This window comes from Pipra filicauda, unplaced genomic scaffold (genome assembly GCF_003945595.2).
Source record: "Pipra filicauda isolate LSUMZ 115617 unplaced genomic scaffold, ASM394559v2 scaffold78_size3787270_pilon, whole genome shotgun sequence".
Classification (NCBI taxonomy): domain Eukaryota; kingdom Metazoa; phylum Chordata; class Aves; order Passeriformes; family Pipridae; genus Pipra; species Pipra filicauda.
In genome coordinates this window covers 2,789,591-2,805,187 of record NW_024104964.1, presented here as the reverse complement: position 1 = coordinate 2,805,187, position 15,597 = coordinate 2,789,591, and the positions used below count along the sequence as shown (strand labels likewise).

At 43.8% G+C, this 15,597-nt stretch overlaps 1 long non-coding RNA gene across 1 annotated transcript in view; it reads right to left on the bottom strand.

Annotated features, from left to right (window-relative positions):
- LOC120324986 overlaps positions 1 to 15,541 on the bottom strand; it is a 32,581-nt gene extending 17,040 nt beyond the window's left edge. The window contains exons 1-2 of the long non-coding RNA XR_005566736.1: positions 15,377 to 15,541; positions 544 to 613 (exon numbers count right to left, since the gene is read on the bottom strand). This is a non-coding gene — a long non-coding RNA (uncharacterized LOC120324986). The remainder of the gene's footprint in view (positions 1 to 543; positions 614 to 15,376) is intronic.
- Positions 15,542 to 15,597: the final 56 nt, after the last annotated feature.

The window sequence follows — 15,597 nt, the reverse complement described above, 5'->3', positions numbered from 1 at the left end:
AGTTAATAATGTCACCAAAGCCTCTGTCTCACAGAACTTCATGTAGTCATGACAAGCAGAGTAGAAAGATAATACTCAAAAAATAGATAGAGAGAAAAAGGACCTGTCAACTGGAAACACCAAAAATGCAACTTGTTAAAGCTGTTGAGTTTATTTTCAGATATGACAGAAAGTTTTGCTTTAAACCTGAACCCTTTATTTGTCATTTTAGACTATTTTACTTTTAGTTCAGTGAACCACAGAATCATGGAGAGGTTTGGGTTGGGAGGGAGCTTAAAGATCAACTTGTTCCCCTCCCTGTCACGGGCAGGGACACCTTCCACTAATCCCAGATTTCTCCAACCTGGCCTTGGACACTCCCAGGGATCCTGGGGCAGCCACAGCTTCTCTGGGCAACCTGTCCCAGGACCTTCCCACCCTCCTAGCCAGGAATTCCTTCCCAGTATCCCATCTAACCCTGCTGGCTTTCAGTTTAAAGCCACCACTCCCTGTCCTGCCACCCCAGGCCCTCGAGCCAAAGTTTAACGAGATGTTTCTACTCACAGTGGTGCACCTTCAGAATTAAAGTGTCAGGCCCCATTTCTGCATTTACTCAGACACGTGTTCAGGTTTCCTGCATGGAAAAATGAGATCAGCAGGTTAATCCTGGTTGGAAAGCAAAGTCTGTGGATTCCATCAACGGAGACCTACATCAAATTAAATTATATGTATTTTTTTCCCGAATAACTGAAGCTCAACAACATGAGCTTGAAATAACAACAGAGATTAAGCTTTTGTAATATGTTAAATAATAATTTTCATATGACACTAGCATTTGTTTTCATTAATAGATAGCACTAGGAAGCTTAAGACTTCGATTCAGGAAAGTATTATATCTTAACCAAGAAGTAGGGAAAAAATTAAACCCTGTGTATGAATTACTCTGTACATGTTTAATTTATCTAAGTCAACAAGCTTTCCTATACTTCTTCACATTTTTTGTCTTTAAACAGACAAAAGCAAAGAAGGAAATCAAGCCAAAATGAGCAGAAATGTTACTTTGTGTGTAATAAAAAGTGTGGGATTATGAGGGAGATGCACTTCTGAAATGTAATTAAAGTTTCCCCCACTCACCGCTGGAATTCAGGTGCCTATTTAAAATGGAATACTTATGTCTGGATTACAGGGAGCTGTTCCATCTGTAAGAACAAATGCTAATTATGGAGGCATTAACAAAACTGCTACAGAATTGTTATCATTATGAGTTGCTTTGATGACTTTTCACTCCTGAATTTTGGAAGAGTAAGAGCAGAATGATGGAGATGTGAAGAACAAACATCCCCCCAGACAAGCCCTGCAATGCTTTGCTGAGGTGTTGGAGGAGCCCAGGGGGGAAAGATCCAGTTACAACGTCCCACCTGTGGCATCTGCTTCTGCCCTGCGATGGTTCCACGTGGGTCCTGCTTGTCCTCAGACCTGTCACATCATCCCAGACCTTCCTCCTCCCACTGCAGTGATGCCCTGACAGCCTGTCAGTGTGGGATGCTCTCCCATCTCATCAGAGCAGCAGTGGGTACGTGAGGCACCACTATTAAAGAGCACTGCGTGTTCCAGCTGAAACCAGGGCTGGAGATTGAAGTTTAACAATAATCCACTCTGGCACATCCCATATTCCACAGCCAGCTCTGTCTAGTCCAAACAATGAGACAGAAACACGCGATGATAATCTACTCTTGGAGTTTGGCAAAGTCAATTTGGGGCAGTCAGCAGAAAAGGTCAGCTCATTCTTCCCCTCCTCCGACTCCATAACCAGGCTGTGCTTTGAGAGACTCCCGATGATTAAAAGTTGTCTTCAAGTTGTAACCAACAGACACACAAGTCTCCTCTCTTTTTTTTTCCAGGAACAGAATGTGTGTGCAACTCTGGTGGGTGTCACACAGGGCTGCAGCTGAAGGCAAGATTCTCAAAAGCAGCATTTTGCTGCAATTATGTTATTTGTACCACAAAGAGACGCAGGTTTCCTTGTCACCACTGAGCTCTGCTTATAAAAATTGCCTTTGCACTTATCAGGTAAAATGATACTGTTCTGAACTTCTCGTGAATGTGCACATGAAATCAGAGTTAAAAACTCAAAATAGTAGAAGAGTGAAAAATAAATTATAAAGAATGTTTTGATGTAAGAACCCTTATTTTGACACAGCAATGGAATATTTACTCACCCAGACCCACACAGACTTTGCTTAACTCGGGTTGGAATGTTGGAGGATCAGCACTGAGCTCTATTTCAGCTTGGAGCACCTCCTAAATTAATGAAATTCCTTTTAATCTGTCAGCTTTGATTTCTGTTAATGGACTCTGTAAACATGTTTAACTAAATGGTTGAGCACAGGAAACTAAATGTTCTCCAGATACTGGTCTCAAACAGAAGTTTGTAACAGCAGCTGTGTAAAGTTGGGTCCATTGTTGGCCTGGGCAACTTGAGACAAAGTTGAGATTTTCTGTCAGTGGGTACTGAATGAGGCCATCAGGCACAGTCCTGCAAAGAGAGTTTCCTGCTCTTCCATAAAAATTACAAGGGGAAGAAGAAGGTCAATGTACTCCTGTCATACTTCTCCCCAGTGCAAAAGTAGAGTTCTCTGTTATACTCAGAATGAATTGCACTGAGGAAACAGGTGATTTTTTGGCTCTGTCAACAGACACCTCACACACACATTCAGAGAGCTTCCAGGTCTTCCAGACATTTAATCCTTTAAGACAACAATCACAGTTTGAAAGAATCCTTCACAATTCATTTTTGGGCCGTTTGCATGATGAAGTCCCACAAAGAGGTGCAGTAATTCAAGAGGGGGGGTGGGGAGGAGATGGGAGGCTGTGGGTTTAACGGGAAACCTTAAGGCTATCAAAATGCTCTGTGAAATCACCAGGGATGAAATCCATATTTCCCTACTGAGTTAAACACGACCTGACAATGCCAATGAACTTTGAGAGAAATGACAGACAAATTACAGCATGCGTGTGCTAAGCCATGTTGAAACCTTCATTTCGAAAAGGCATCCTGTCAGGAGCTGTAAATACTGTGGGCTAACACCCAAAGATTTGCTTCCTGCTTCCCATGGAATGCACTTTCTGCTCACAGACTGCTTATGGACCGTGCAGATTATTCAGTGGATTGTAAATTAAAGTCATTTTGACCAGGAAGAAAGTGAGGGATGCCAAGGTGTTTCTGCTCACAATCAGGAAAGGCTTCTTGTTTGAAGATCTCCACTAAAAGACTATCTCTTCCCACACTGTCCCAGACTATATATTCCATATATTATATGTCTGAGGATTTGCTTTGTGGGGGTTTTAGTTTTTTAGTGAGTTATTGCTTTTAGTGCTTGTTCCCCAAAAGCCATGTGAAGATGAAGGAAGCCTGCAATCAGCAGTTGTACACATATCCATGTATACATCAGATGGAATTTCTTCATGGAAAGGGTTGTTAAAAACTGGAATGGGCTGCCCAGGGAGGTGCCCAAGGATGGACTGGCTGTGGCACTCAGTGCCCTGGGCTGGGGGACAAAGTGGGGATGGGGCACAGGGTGGACTGGATGACCTTGGAGATCTTTTCCAACATTAAGGATTCTACGATTCCATATGAAAGACATTAGGATAGGATGCATGATTCCAACAGGATTTGGTTTATACCCTCTCCATCTGAAGCTGCCCCACGGAGGGCTGGGTTACACCACCCCCTTCCACACCTTCTGTTACCACACGGTCATGAGCTCTCACTGTTGGGAGGAGAAATGAGGAGAGGTACTGAAAACTGAGCCCTAAGAGGCTTTTTAAGCTCTGTGTCATCCACTTTCCTGCTTATATCCATCCTCTACTCCCTGCCCCATCGCTGTCCCCATTTGCCACCCTCCTTTCAGCACCTCCTGCTGAAACACCCCCATCTCGAGCAGAAACACTTGGAATGCTGCAACTCCCAGCTCTGAGCCAGAGCCACTGAACTCACTTCAGCTAATGCTGCAAAATGAACATTAACAACACTTGCACTTTTATTGGTTTATTTATTCCTTCTTTAAACCGGCTACAAGCACAGCATCTGATCCTGCAATCATTTTTCATGTCTCATAATGTTTTATTCACGTGCTGAGCTCCTGTCAGACCAAATAAGACTATTGCAAAGAACAAATGCCTTTCTGGGTGAACAAAGAGCAGGGACTGGGCTCACAGTGCTCTGGGAAACATTTGGACTGCCTGGCTGACACAGCGACACCAGGATTTGGAGAGGCCACATCAAAAATGGCTTTGGTTTTTTTGGAAAAGTTTCCCACATTGATTGTTTCTCCACGAAAGTGAGAAATCCTGCTGGAAAAAAATAACAATCTCCTAAAGTGAACAAGTGAAAGACGATGATTTTCTGCAAGAAAGGGATTTATTTTCAGACCAAATTTTTTTTTTTTTTGCTGTTGTTGCTGCGCTTTTGGTAGCGAGAAACCTTTATTTAGTCACCAACCCATTTATCAGGATGTTTCTAAAAAGCTCTGGTTTGGCTTTCCCCCTTGTCTTTCTGCTCCTTTCACCATATGCTGTTCTGACACGCCAATACATCACAGGGCAAGGTTGTCAGATCCTCCCTCTGGAGTTTTTACTAAATACTGCTGAAAGCAACTGTACAGCTCTATTGATCTCACAAAAAATAATTAAAGAAAAGGGAAAAAAAAAGAGTTGCAACCAAGCCAAGCTTCCGGTGAACAAACCCTGAAAGTATTTCTCTTTGATATTACATTAATCTGGGTTATTAACAGCACTAAGATCCATGTGAGGTCACTTCAGAGGTTGCCCTGACGGAGGAGAAGTAAAACATCTGCAGGAAACACGTTTCTGTAACATTGTGCCTGACATGGGAATTAATGGGTGCAATTCCACAGCCTGTGTTATGCAGGAGATCAGACAAGATGATCATAGTGGTGCCATCTGGCCTTAAAAAATCTATGAATCTACATTTAAATTCCCACTTGACCCCAGGTAACCTCTCTCTGAGCCCATCTGCATGTTGAATATTCCCGTTAAAAGGCAGTCAACAGCAAGCCAAGCTTTGCTAACCTCAATCAGCCTTATTTCATGTAGCCACTGACATCATATTTTGGCAATAAACCCCCAAGAAAACCTCATACACACCCAAGCATTTCTGCTTATAAGTGCAAACAACTGAAAAAATAATTCATTAAGTGCCTGGAACCACCAGACCATTTCCTGGAGACCCCCCCTGAGGAGCTGCTGCCACCGAGTTCTGAAGAACAACCTGAACAACCAAGTGGCTGATGTTTGTGTGCAACAAACCCTGGGAAGGAATTTGGTTGGGATGGGAGATGAAGAGTTGCACAGAGAGTGGTCCTTGGGACCACAGACAGCTCAGGAAAAGAATTCATGCGGGTTTTAAGTGAGATGGGTAAAGAGAAACCCCCAAGGATACCAATCCTGTGCTTCTAGTTGGAGGGATTTCTTTTTTTTCTCTAATGATTGGTCACCCAAGGCCTGGCTTAAAATGAGGCTTTCAAAATCCAGCAGAATAGGGCTTTTAAAGAGTCACAGTGGCAGAGCAAGATGGAAACTCTTTGCCAGGGCTTGGCATCTCCCTGCTCAAGGCTCCAAGGTCCTGTGAGCATCAGTCCCTCTCAGACTTCCAGGAACATCTTCTTCTGTGTTTTATTCTTAATAACCACGGGGTTTAGAGACCCTCTAAATTATGGGCATTTATTAAGGGGAAGATGATGTTAAATCAGTCAAATCAGTCTTGCGCACATATTTTTAAGTCACAGAATCAAAGGCTCGTCACACCCCAGCAGAACTTGGATGGTGGAGTAGTTTCCATGGGTCTCAAAGCAATTTGGAGATCCCAGAATAGAAGCACAGAATGGTTAAGGTTGGAAAAGCCCTCCAAGATCATTGAGTCCAACCATTCCCCAGCACTGCCAAGGCCACCACTGACCCCTTTCCCCAACTTCCACATCTACACAGCTTTAAATCCCTCCACGACTAAAACGTTCTGTCCCAATGACTGACAATCTTCATGGGGAAGAATTTTTTTCCTAATATTCTACTATTTTTCCTAACATTTCTATCCTGACATCCCCAGGCTCTGAGAGGGACTTGCCTGCAGCTCCACAGACACACCTGGCTGAGATCCTTCAGTCCCTCTCTGCACAATGTCCTCTCTCTTAACTTGGAAAGGTTTAATGAAATTTCCTTGCTAGAAATCAAGAACTACCCTGTACAATTTTGAAAACAGATATTCCTGATGGTTCTACAGGAGCAGCAGGAGCCTGATCCAATATTTATTGAAGCAGTGTTGTTGTTTGCATTTAGAAGCAACCAAGAGTAAAAGAAGAGAAGGAGAAATAGAGTATCAGCAGAAACTTTTTTTTCCTGAGGATTGGGTTTGTTTGGGGGAGGTTGTTTTTTTCAGTTTATTTGGTTTGGGTTTTAATAAATATATATTTTGGATCTAAGGCTCTTCTCTCAGTTGGATTTTGGTTCCCATGAAAACAGTTTCCATAGGATCAAATGTGGGTTATTTCCAGGGAGTTACTTGGGGAAATATATTCATGAAGAGACTGCATCCTGCTGATGGAAAACAAACACAAATAAAGAGACAAGCCAGGAAAGAGATCTGAAGAGAAGGAAGTAATGAAAGGACCATTTTGGGCACTGTTATTATTACACTGTGTCCATCCCCTTCTCCCTCACTCTCAGCACTGTATGTTTTAATTATCCCCTGAAGAAACAGCTCTGGAGATTCACCCACAGGGAGCAAAGGCTCTGTCAGTGACAACCAAATTAATTTCCCTGCTGGAAGCAGGAATGTGACTTAAAACCCCCAAACAACGTATTTTTAGGAACTTAGACCATGTTTCTTTATAGAAACTATTGCCCTTTATACTCGACTGGTAGCACAACACCTATTTAGAGAGACACCAGTAACGAGGAGTTAGGAGGTCTGACTGCAGCAGTGCCTCAGTTTTTTTGTCAAGTCAGTATAAATCATGTTAAAAGAATGCTTTGGAGTTGTTATAACTCAGCATTAAAAAGGAAAAAAAATTCTGATTTAGGGCTGCTTGTTCAAATCATTAACCCCATTGTACAAGGGGATAACGAGGCAGGATTTGCAGCAGGAGGGTCCACTGAGGGCTGTTAGAGGCAGTGATGGAGCTGCCACTTCCTGGCCAGTAAGCCCTTAAACAGCAGACTCCTGGGAGCTGGGAGAGGGTATCCAGAGGAATTATCCAGCAGTGTTTGCCCAGTTCTTACATTGTGGCCCTGGGCATCTGCTCCTGGTCACTGCCAGAGGTAGGACGTGGAGGGCAGGTGGTCCTGGGGCTGTTCCCTCTCTCTGCTGTCAGTGCTGGGACTGGGCACGAGAGTCCCACTGCAGCTTCAGCTCAGCTGGAGCAAAAAGCTTGGAAAACCTGGGAAAAACCATCCCCCAGTATTATATACAAATATATGTTCAACATAAAATGCCCTCTGCTGACTTCCCCTCCCACAGCTGCATCCAGAAGACCAGCAGGGAGGAAGAGGAGTTGTCCCACAGCAAGGATGCTCTTCTGAAACAAGGCAAACAAGGCAAACTTTCACTGTCTTTTTTAAAAAAGCCACCTTGCAAAACACTTACTTTCTATAAAAAGGGCTTTAATTCCCATGCAGTTGTCAGCTGTCTGGGCAAGAGTCACCATCCCAAACTTTACAGGGTTACACAGTTGGCTGCTGTGCTATCCATCCCTTTCCTACGATCTCAAAAGCCCCCAAAACTGGTAAATGAAATATTTACAGGCAAACAGCACTAGGAAGAGATGTGAAGTGTCCTTAGTGGAACCAGATACTTCCATCAGAGAGGAGCTGAAACCATCTTTCTTTTCAGAGCACCCCTACACTCACCTCTCTATGGCATTTTTCCCATATATTGTGTTTTCCCACAAATATTAGTGAGAAAACATGGCAAGGGAAGCCTGACTGCCCTGGAATCTGGATGTGTTTTCTTCTTAGCTCTCTATACTTTTTCATTATGAAATATTTGTATCTTGTCCTGGATATATGTGACTAGTTAACACTCTTAAAAGCATTTTAGATGGCATCACATGGATTCCCCAACAGACCCTACATTTTCACCCCACATTTTTCAAAAGCTGGTTTTTGTCCACGTTGCCTTCTGTTTATTCCACTTTAAATTGTTATTCTGAGAACAAAAAAATAATATAATCCCTCCCAAAAATGAAGGGGGAGACTAATCCTTCACGCCCTCAGCTTTTTGTCGAGTTGTCCAGTGCAATTTGTGAAGGCAAAGAATAAAGTTTAGCTCTGCCTGCCACATCTCAAACAGCTCTTCTGTTTAAAACAATATCAGAGACTTCGGGGCACTCGGCGAAATCACAATTTACGACAAAAGTTTCAGTTTGGTTGGCACAAACCTATTAACTGTGCTGAAAAGAGTGACAGTAATTGCAACTGGCTAAGGGTTGATAAGGAAACTCGGTCTCCTAATTTGAAAGAGAATTTACAGACTGGCAAAGCCGTGTCAGACAAGAGAAGCAAAGATAGCTGCACTTGGTGGGTTTTAATTCAAGTCAAAAAAGGAAAGAATGAATTCATAATATTTGTACTATAAAAAGAGACGTTTTCCAAGTGATAACTTTATCACCCTGTGGATCTTATTCTATCAATGTCTAATCACAGCAAAATGACCTTTGCCACGGACCAAAACTGTAAAATAACAGCTCAGCTGTAAAATAAACATAAATAGAGGACATCAGATTTGACCTTGTAACAGGGGTAGAGATTTTGTGCTGCAGGCACTGAAGTCACGGTTCCTAAAATAATTGAGGTCTGTAATTGAAGAGAGGGGAGAATTTAACAACCCACACTGAAAATAAAAAGCTCTCCCTTGGCCTCACGGTGTTCGACCAGCAGGAGAAGGCACCAGGCGCCCCTTCCCACCCACAGGGGGGCTGGCACAGCATCACTGTCCAAATCAGCCAAAAAATCCCCAAAACTTGAATCTCCTAAAGCTGTAATTTACTTTAGGTAAGGCTTTGTATCACCCTGGGGTGGAATGTTCTTCCTCAGCACCACTGTGCCCACACAGTGTCCCCCACCATCATCACCATGGCCCTCGCCCCCTTTTCCTCAGTGAGGCAGCTCAAGGTGCCTCCAGAACCTTCTCCTCCAGCATCTTCTCCCCCAGCACAAATATTCCACGTGGGCAGGGAAGCCTCTGTGTGCTCTGGGGCTGGGAAGTCCCCTGGAGAGGCTCCGTTCAGTGGGATTGAATTAAAGCACCTCTATAACGAGATTATGGTTGTTCTCTCATCTGAGTTTCAAAGCACCTCAGCAGAGTGACCTTTCCTCAAGTGTTTGATTCTTCCTGATCTGAATTTTCTGCAGGGGAAGAACTCAAAGAGAAGGGAATGTGCTTTCCTTTCCCTCTCTGCACGGTGGGCACATCACATCTGTTTTCCAGGGTTTCGGGAGCTCTGAGATTTTTGCATTACCCAAGATAAAAATAATTTGTATCAAAGATACAAAACCCGGTGCTTCGGGTCACAGCTCAGCTGCAAACTGATGGAATAAGGAAAAAAATATCATTTCCTGGTGAGGAAATCATTCCCCAGTTGTGTGTGATGAGTTCCTTGCTCCTTCCTAAGGAATAACTGTCAGAAAGAGAGGTAAAAATCAGGGCATTCCCAACCTGTTCCAGCACAGAAATTCCTCTGTTTCAAAGGCAGGGTATTTTTTTTTTCTTTCAGCACTTATGCAATTATTAAGTAGATTTATATATATATTTATTTACCTAGTGGAAAGTGTCCCCATCCACGGCAGGAGGTTGGAACTCGTTGGTCTTTAAGGTCCTTTCTAACCCAAATCATTCTCTGGTTTGGATATCTGGCTTTTTTATATGTACTAGTACTTGTATATGCAAATTTAGGTATTAAATGAGAAATTCCTTCTGTTAGTGAATTTATTTTTAAGTCCATATGGACAGGTCTATGTCATTATGTCACATAAGGGCACATTAAATCCTAACTCACACTTACATGCAATTAATATTGGCTTATTGGCTCTATTGCTCAAGTAATAGAGTAGAAAGATGCTGCAAACATTTAATTTGCCCCCTTTTCCATGTCTCCTGACTCAGTTTCCCTGGTTTTCATTTCACCCTTTCTCACACTGTTCATGTTTGCAGCCCTGAAAAAGTGCTTTTTTTTCCCTGAGCACTGTCTGGATCCTGCAGCATCTCCCACCTGCAGGGCATTTGAATTTCCAGGTTTATTCAGGACTATGATTTCCAGTGAGATTTTATTCTCTCAACTATCATCTTGATGGCAGTCATTTATACTTTGAATATGAAACACACCTTATTAATCCAACCCTTTATGAACTGCTCTAATGCACAAATGATTAAAAATGTAACATAGAGATTGTCAATGGCACATATCTCTCCAGAAAGAGAGAAAATACCTCACAGGTACAGACACAAACCTCTTAAAAATTAAGTATAAGCAGCAGAAAAATAGAGGAAGGAAGTTTCTAATGTATATTTAAAATCCTAAGTGACAGTCACAGCACACCAGCAGCACAAGAATAGGAAAGACCTGTAAGAAAACAGAGTAATCACCCCCATTTGATAACAATTTCTGTGAGGACAGATCAGATGGCAGAGCAGGAGTTATGGGGGTTGGTTTGGATGCAACAGCTCATTTTGGGCAGGGGAAAAAACTAAAATTAAAAACAACAAATGTGGAGAAGCCTCAGTTGTTTGAGTCTGGCTGAGGAGGGGCTTTTACAGGGCAGTGCTCAAGGGACTGTGACTGAGGTTACACACGAGCTCCATGGGAACAAGGACAAGGCAGGGTGTCCATACTAATTGCTGGGGAAGTAGCCAAGTGTCACCAGGGAGAAAATTGCATGGCTGAACTCCAAGAGGCAACGGGACCAAAACACAAAGGAATAAAGGCTCAGAAATGAGCAAGTCCACACTGGCTGGGTGAAATGTTATCTGAGCAAACAAACCAATGCAAGGACCCCAGAAAGCATCTCTCTCCTCTAAAGGGAGATCTCTCTCCTCTAAAGGGTGCCTGGCAATGCTGTGAGACGTTGCAGAACATCCTTCCTAGATGCTGTCAGGCAACACTTGATAAAGTGTCCACAGCCCAGTGCTCCAAGACTTCCAGCAAATGTAAATGGATAGGTGCTCCCTCCTTCCAGTCACAGGTCACCTGCTGTGTCCTCACACACTCTGGGGCTGTGTGAAGACAATCCCACACACTTTAGTGCCCCCATAAATCTGTGTGGGCAGCGCTGGCAGCTCCGTTCTGCCCCGTCACCCCCATGGACGCTTGGGAAGCCACGGGCTTGGGGCAGCCAAGCACCACCAGAGCAGAAATTCCTGGGATGTGCAAACCCTTCCTGAGCACTGAGGCTGCTCTCACACTGTAAATCACACCTGATACCCTGTACACCACGTATTAGCTGCTTAACCCCAACTATTAGATGTTTAAGCCCAGCTAGGTGGGAGCTCCAACACTTGTCCCACCTTCTGTGGGCACATCCCAAAAGAAACCCTCCAGCAGAGCAACAGGTTCAAACCCTGCAGAGCAACAGGTTCAAGCCTTCAAGACAAATTATACCTGGATATTTTGCACTTACGGTTACCTTTAAATGTGAATGCAAAGAAAAAATATTAGATATTTGAATACAAGTCTGTTTATCAAATATATCAGTGTCCTTTCTGTTATAGTCTATATTGGTTATTAGTTGATAAGTGTCAGCCTATAAATAAACCAGTGCTGCCATTCCCAAGGGTTTAACCTTGGGTCATCATCAGAGTCCTCAAAGACAAATATGGAAGCAGTTTTCAGATTTTCAGACAAAAGTAAATCCACCTTTATACCTCTTTAGTTTGGAGCAACCCCCCCCCTCCCCCAGGAGCCCAGTGGAGAGCACAGGGCAGCTCAGGGGGTTGGGATAGTTCACTTCTTGGGGAATTCATGCAGGATTTGCTCCACTCTGACTGCCCCAGAGGTGCTTGGGGCTTGTAGGTGTGAGGGGAGGGGTTTTCAGTGCTGAGGCTGCAGCTGCCACACCACAATTCACCTGCTCTGTCTCTGCTGGAAAGTTCTCTGCCAGGAACCTCCTCTCCTCAGTCCTTCCCTCACCTCCCACACAGGGAAGAAACCAGCTTTGGATTATAGAATCATGAAATCATTTAGGTTGGAAAAGACCTCTAAGATCATCAAGTGAGGCCTCACCAGGGGGACAATCACTTCCTTATGTATAAGAACCACAAACCCCAGCTGGCATTATATTTCTTAATTTCTTTAATGCAATCAGCAGCAGTGGCACATTTCAGCAACAAATTCCAATTCATATTCCCAATTTGGTTAAAGAAGGAGGTCAGGAATTCAGACATAATGCAGAAGAGGGGTTTGGGGGAGCACACAGAGTGCAGAGGAGGCAGGGAAAGGGGTAAATCAGAGCACTTCTAAACAAGCAGTTCGGAGAAGAAGTAAAAATATCTGAACACAACAGAAAACAACCTTCCAACCCATTCTTATGGGTTTCTCAGAGAAGCTGTGGCTGCCCCATCCCTAGAAGTGTCCAAGGCCAGGTTGGACAGGGCTTGGAGTAACCTGGGATAGCAGAAGGTGTCCCTGCCCATGGCAGGGGGTGGGATGGGATGAGCTTTAAGGTCCTTTCCAACCCAAACCATTCTGGGATTCTCTACCTCTAAAGCAGGACCCCATAAGTGACCACAGCACAGGACAGCTCCAGCTTATACCAAATGTTCTGGAAACTTCCAGGTGTTACATCTTACTCACATGAATATGAAAAACAGCCTCTGCTTATCCTTGACCAGACACCACACTGAATTTTAATGGCTCCATAAGAATTTGATGGCTTGCAGAGAAGGGAGCTTTTGTAATAAGGTTTGATAAAACATCACCCCTGGGAGAGCTTGTACATAAACACCTCTAAAGAGTTATGCAACCCCAGCATGCAGCTCTCCTGACAACAAATCCATCCAGCACCAGGAGCACAACCTGACTGAAAAAAAGGGTTCTATCTCTGCATAGCAATGAGCTCTTCCTCAGAGTGCTGCTCCTTTCCAAGCAGGAATGCAAAAGGAAGCAGAAAAAGGCTCCTCCCACTCCTAAACCTCAGTGAAATGATTGTTTTTGGCAAGAGGATCAAACCCAAGACTTCTGCCAGCACTAGAAAACACGTTGTTTGCACAATAATCACCTCCCTCAAATGGCAGCCGGGTGTCATTCCATGTTTTCCCAATGCCAGCTGCCAGCCGGGGTTTCTAAGGAAACACTGATGCTGGGGGAGCTGGAGGGTGGGGGAAGAAAAGGACAGAACCTAAAAATAAGTGTCACACGCCTCTTCCAGGCCTTAAAACCACCTGATGGAAACATTGCCAACATCTTGGAATGGTAACATTTCTGAGACACCCCCAAGGCTCCACCCCAGCGGGATCATTTTGCGCCGAACAGTGTTTTGCTACGAGGGGGCTCTAGTTCTGATATCACATTATTTTTTTTTTTTAAAGGGTGTTTGGGAAAATAAGATGACTGGATTATTCCTCAGATTACCCAGAATAAATGGCAACTTTATCATTTTGTGCCATTGCAGCCCCAAATAAGACTTGAGGTCTTACATGGAGCACGAATAGGAATTTCACTGATTTTTGAGGATCGATGGTTTTCATGGTGGAAATGCGAGATTTTTTACTTTTAATTGAACTGAAATGGGTGTGGGAGGAGAAAATAATACCACTCTCCTTGAGCATGGACAGGCCATGCTGGAATCAGACACACAGAGCACTCCAAATCAAATAAGCCCAAAGAAATGACATCACAACACAGCAAGTTAAGCACTTTTTAGGTCAAGCTGTGGTTGAGTCAGGAGGAAGCAAAAATACACTGAGAATATTTTTTGAGAGCTCTAAACCTCTAATTTTTCAAGATGGCATTGTTTATCCAATTAACCCAGAAAAAGATCTCCTCTTGGAGGGCTACACATCAAGAATATTTCCTCATCTCTGCTGAAATTAGGGCTGTGCTCTAAAAAGGGACGCAAGTCTGGTCTGTAACAGCTCTGAAAACACATTTATTATAAAATAACTGTGACACAAAGCTCTCTAGAAGCACTTAAGTATTTTACCATCTCTCCCAGTTACGTAGGCAACCACAACCAGTGCCCAGCCAAGCAGATGATTTCACTGGATGTGACTACTGGGCTTTAGGCTACGTGTAAATAGTCAGAGCTTCACTCCCAGCCAGTCACTAATACACTCCATGTACACATCAGGAGGGAAATGTCTGTGGAACTGAAGTCAGAATGGTTCAGTGTGTTTTTAGAAGTGGTAGCCAGACAGTTTTTTGGGTATAACTTTGATGTTTTGTGCTGTTAGTGCTTAGATGGAGATCCAGGGGATATTGATTTCACAGTATGTGCTGATCCCTCACTCCGAGTACCACATTTTACCCTGAAAACTCTCTCTGCTTCAGGGCTGAATTAGTTCTTTTCCTACATAACTCAGGTTGCCCAGAGAATCTGTGGATGCCACACCCCTGGAATTGCTCAAGGACAGGATGGGTGAGGCTTGGAGCAACCTGGGCTGGTGGAAGGTGTCCCTGCCCATGGCAGGAGGTGGCACTGGATGAGCTTCAAAGTCCTTTCCAATCCAAACCATTCTGTGATATCAGACAGAAACAGTCAGCCTATATATCACAGATGTAAATATATATATATATACACACACATATATACAGCTAATTAATTGTTTCCAGGCATCATTATTTAAAGGAGCCTTTGGTCTGTATCTTGTAAGTGTGCAAGTAGAAATGTAAGTATACAGGAATCAAATTCCTACCCATTATTCTCAAAGGATTACAGAGATATATCCCCAGAAAAGAAGCAAAGCTGGGCTGCTTGTTGGGTGGAAAGTGGTCCCTCCTCTCTTCCAGAACCTCTCCCAAACCCTGCCCATTTTAGAAATCAACCTCCTTCCCTTCCTTGTGCTGGGGGCAGGGAGGAAGAGCCCAGCTTAAATCCCCAAGGCTCATTAGCCATGTTAAAGGATGGTGACACGTCCCCTTGCTTGATAAAATGCAAGAGCCTCACACCCCTCTGCTTTGGCAGCCAAGCAGCTCCCAGGCTGGAGTGGGGGGAGCGCCCAGGGCTTCCCACACTGCTTTAATCAGGGCTTTACTCAGTCTCTTGATATGCTGGGAGAGCGTTCCAGCATGTGGAAATTCAGTTTTAAGTGTTCCCATGGATCATAAGCTATAAAAGAATTCATCTGCTGGCTGAGGCAGGTTAAAGCTTTACAAATTCAAACAGACATTACCTTCACTGCCACGCCGAAGGAGCCTCCTCCCTCCTCCCGGCTGGAACTCCACCAGCTGGAGCCCAGGAGATGGTTTCAATTAGCAGCTCGCACACAGCTGAAAAAGAAAGCAGAGAGAAAAAGGCCCCCTCCCTTTTTTTTTTTCCTCTCTCTCCTTACAGTCAAAACCACACCAATTGAATTTGTGCCGTTCCTGAGTTTGGGCTTTTTCGAGTTTGATT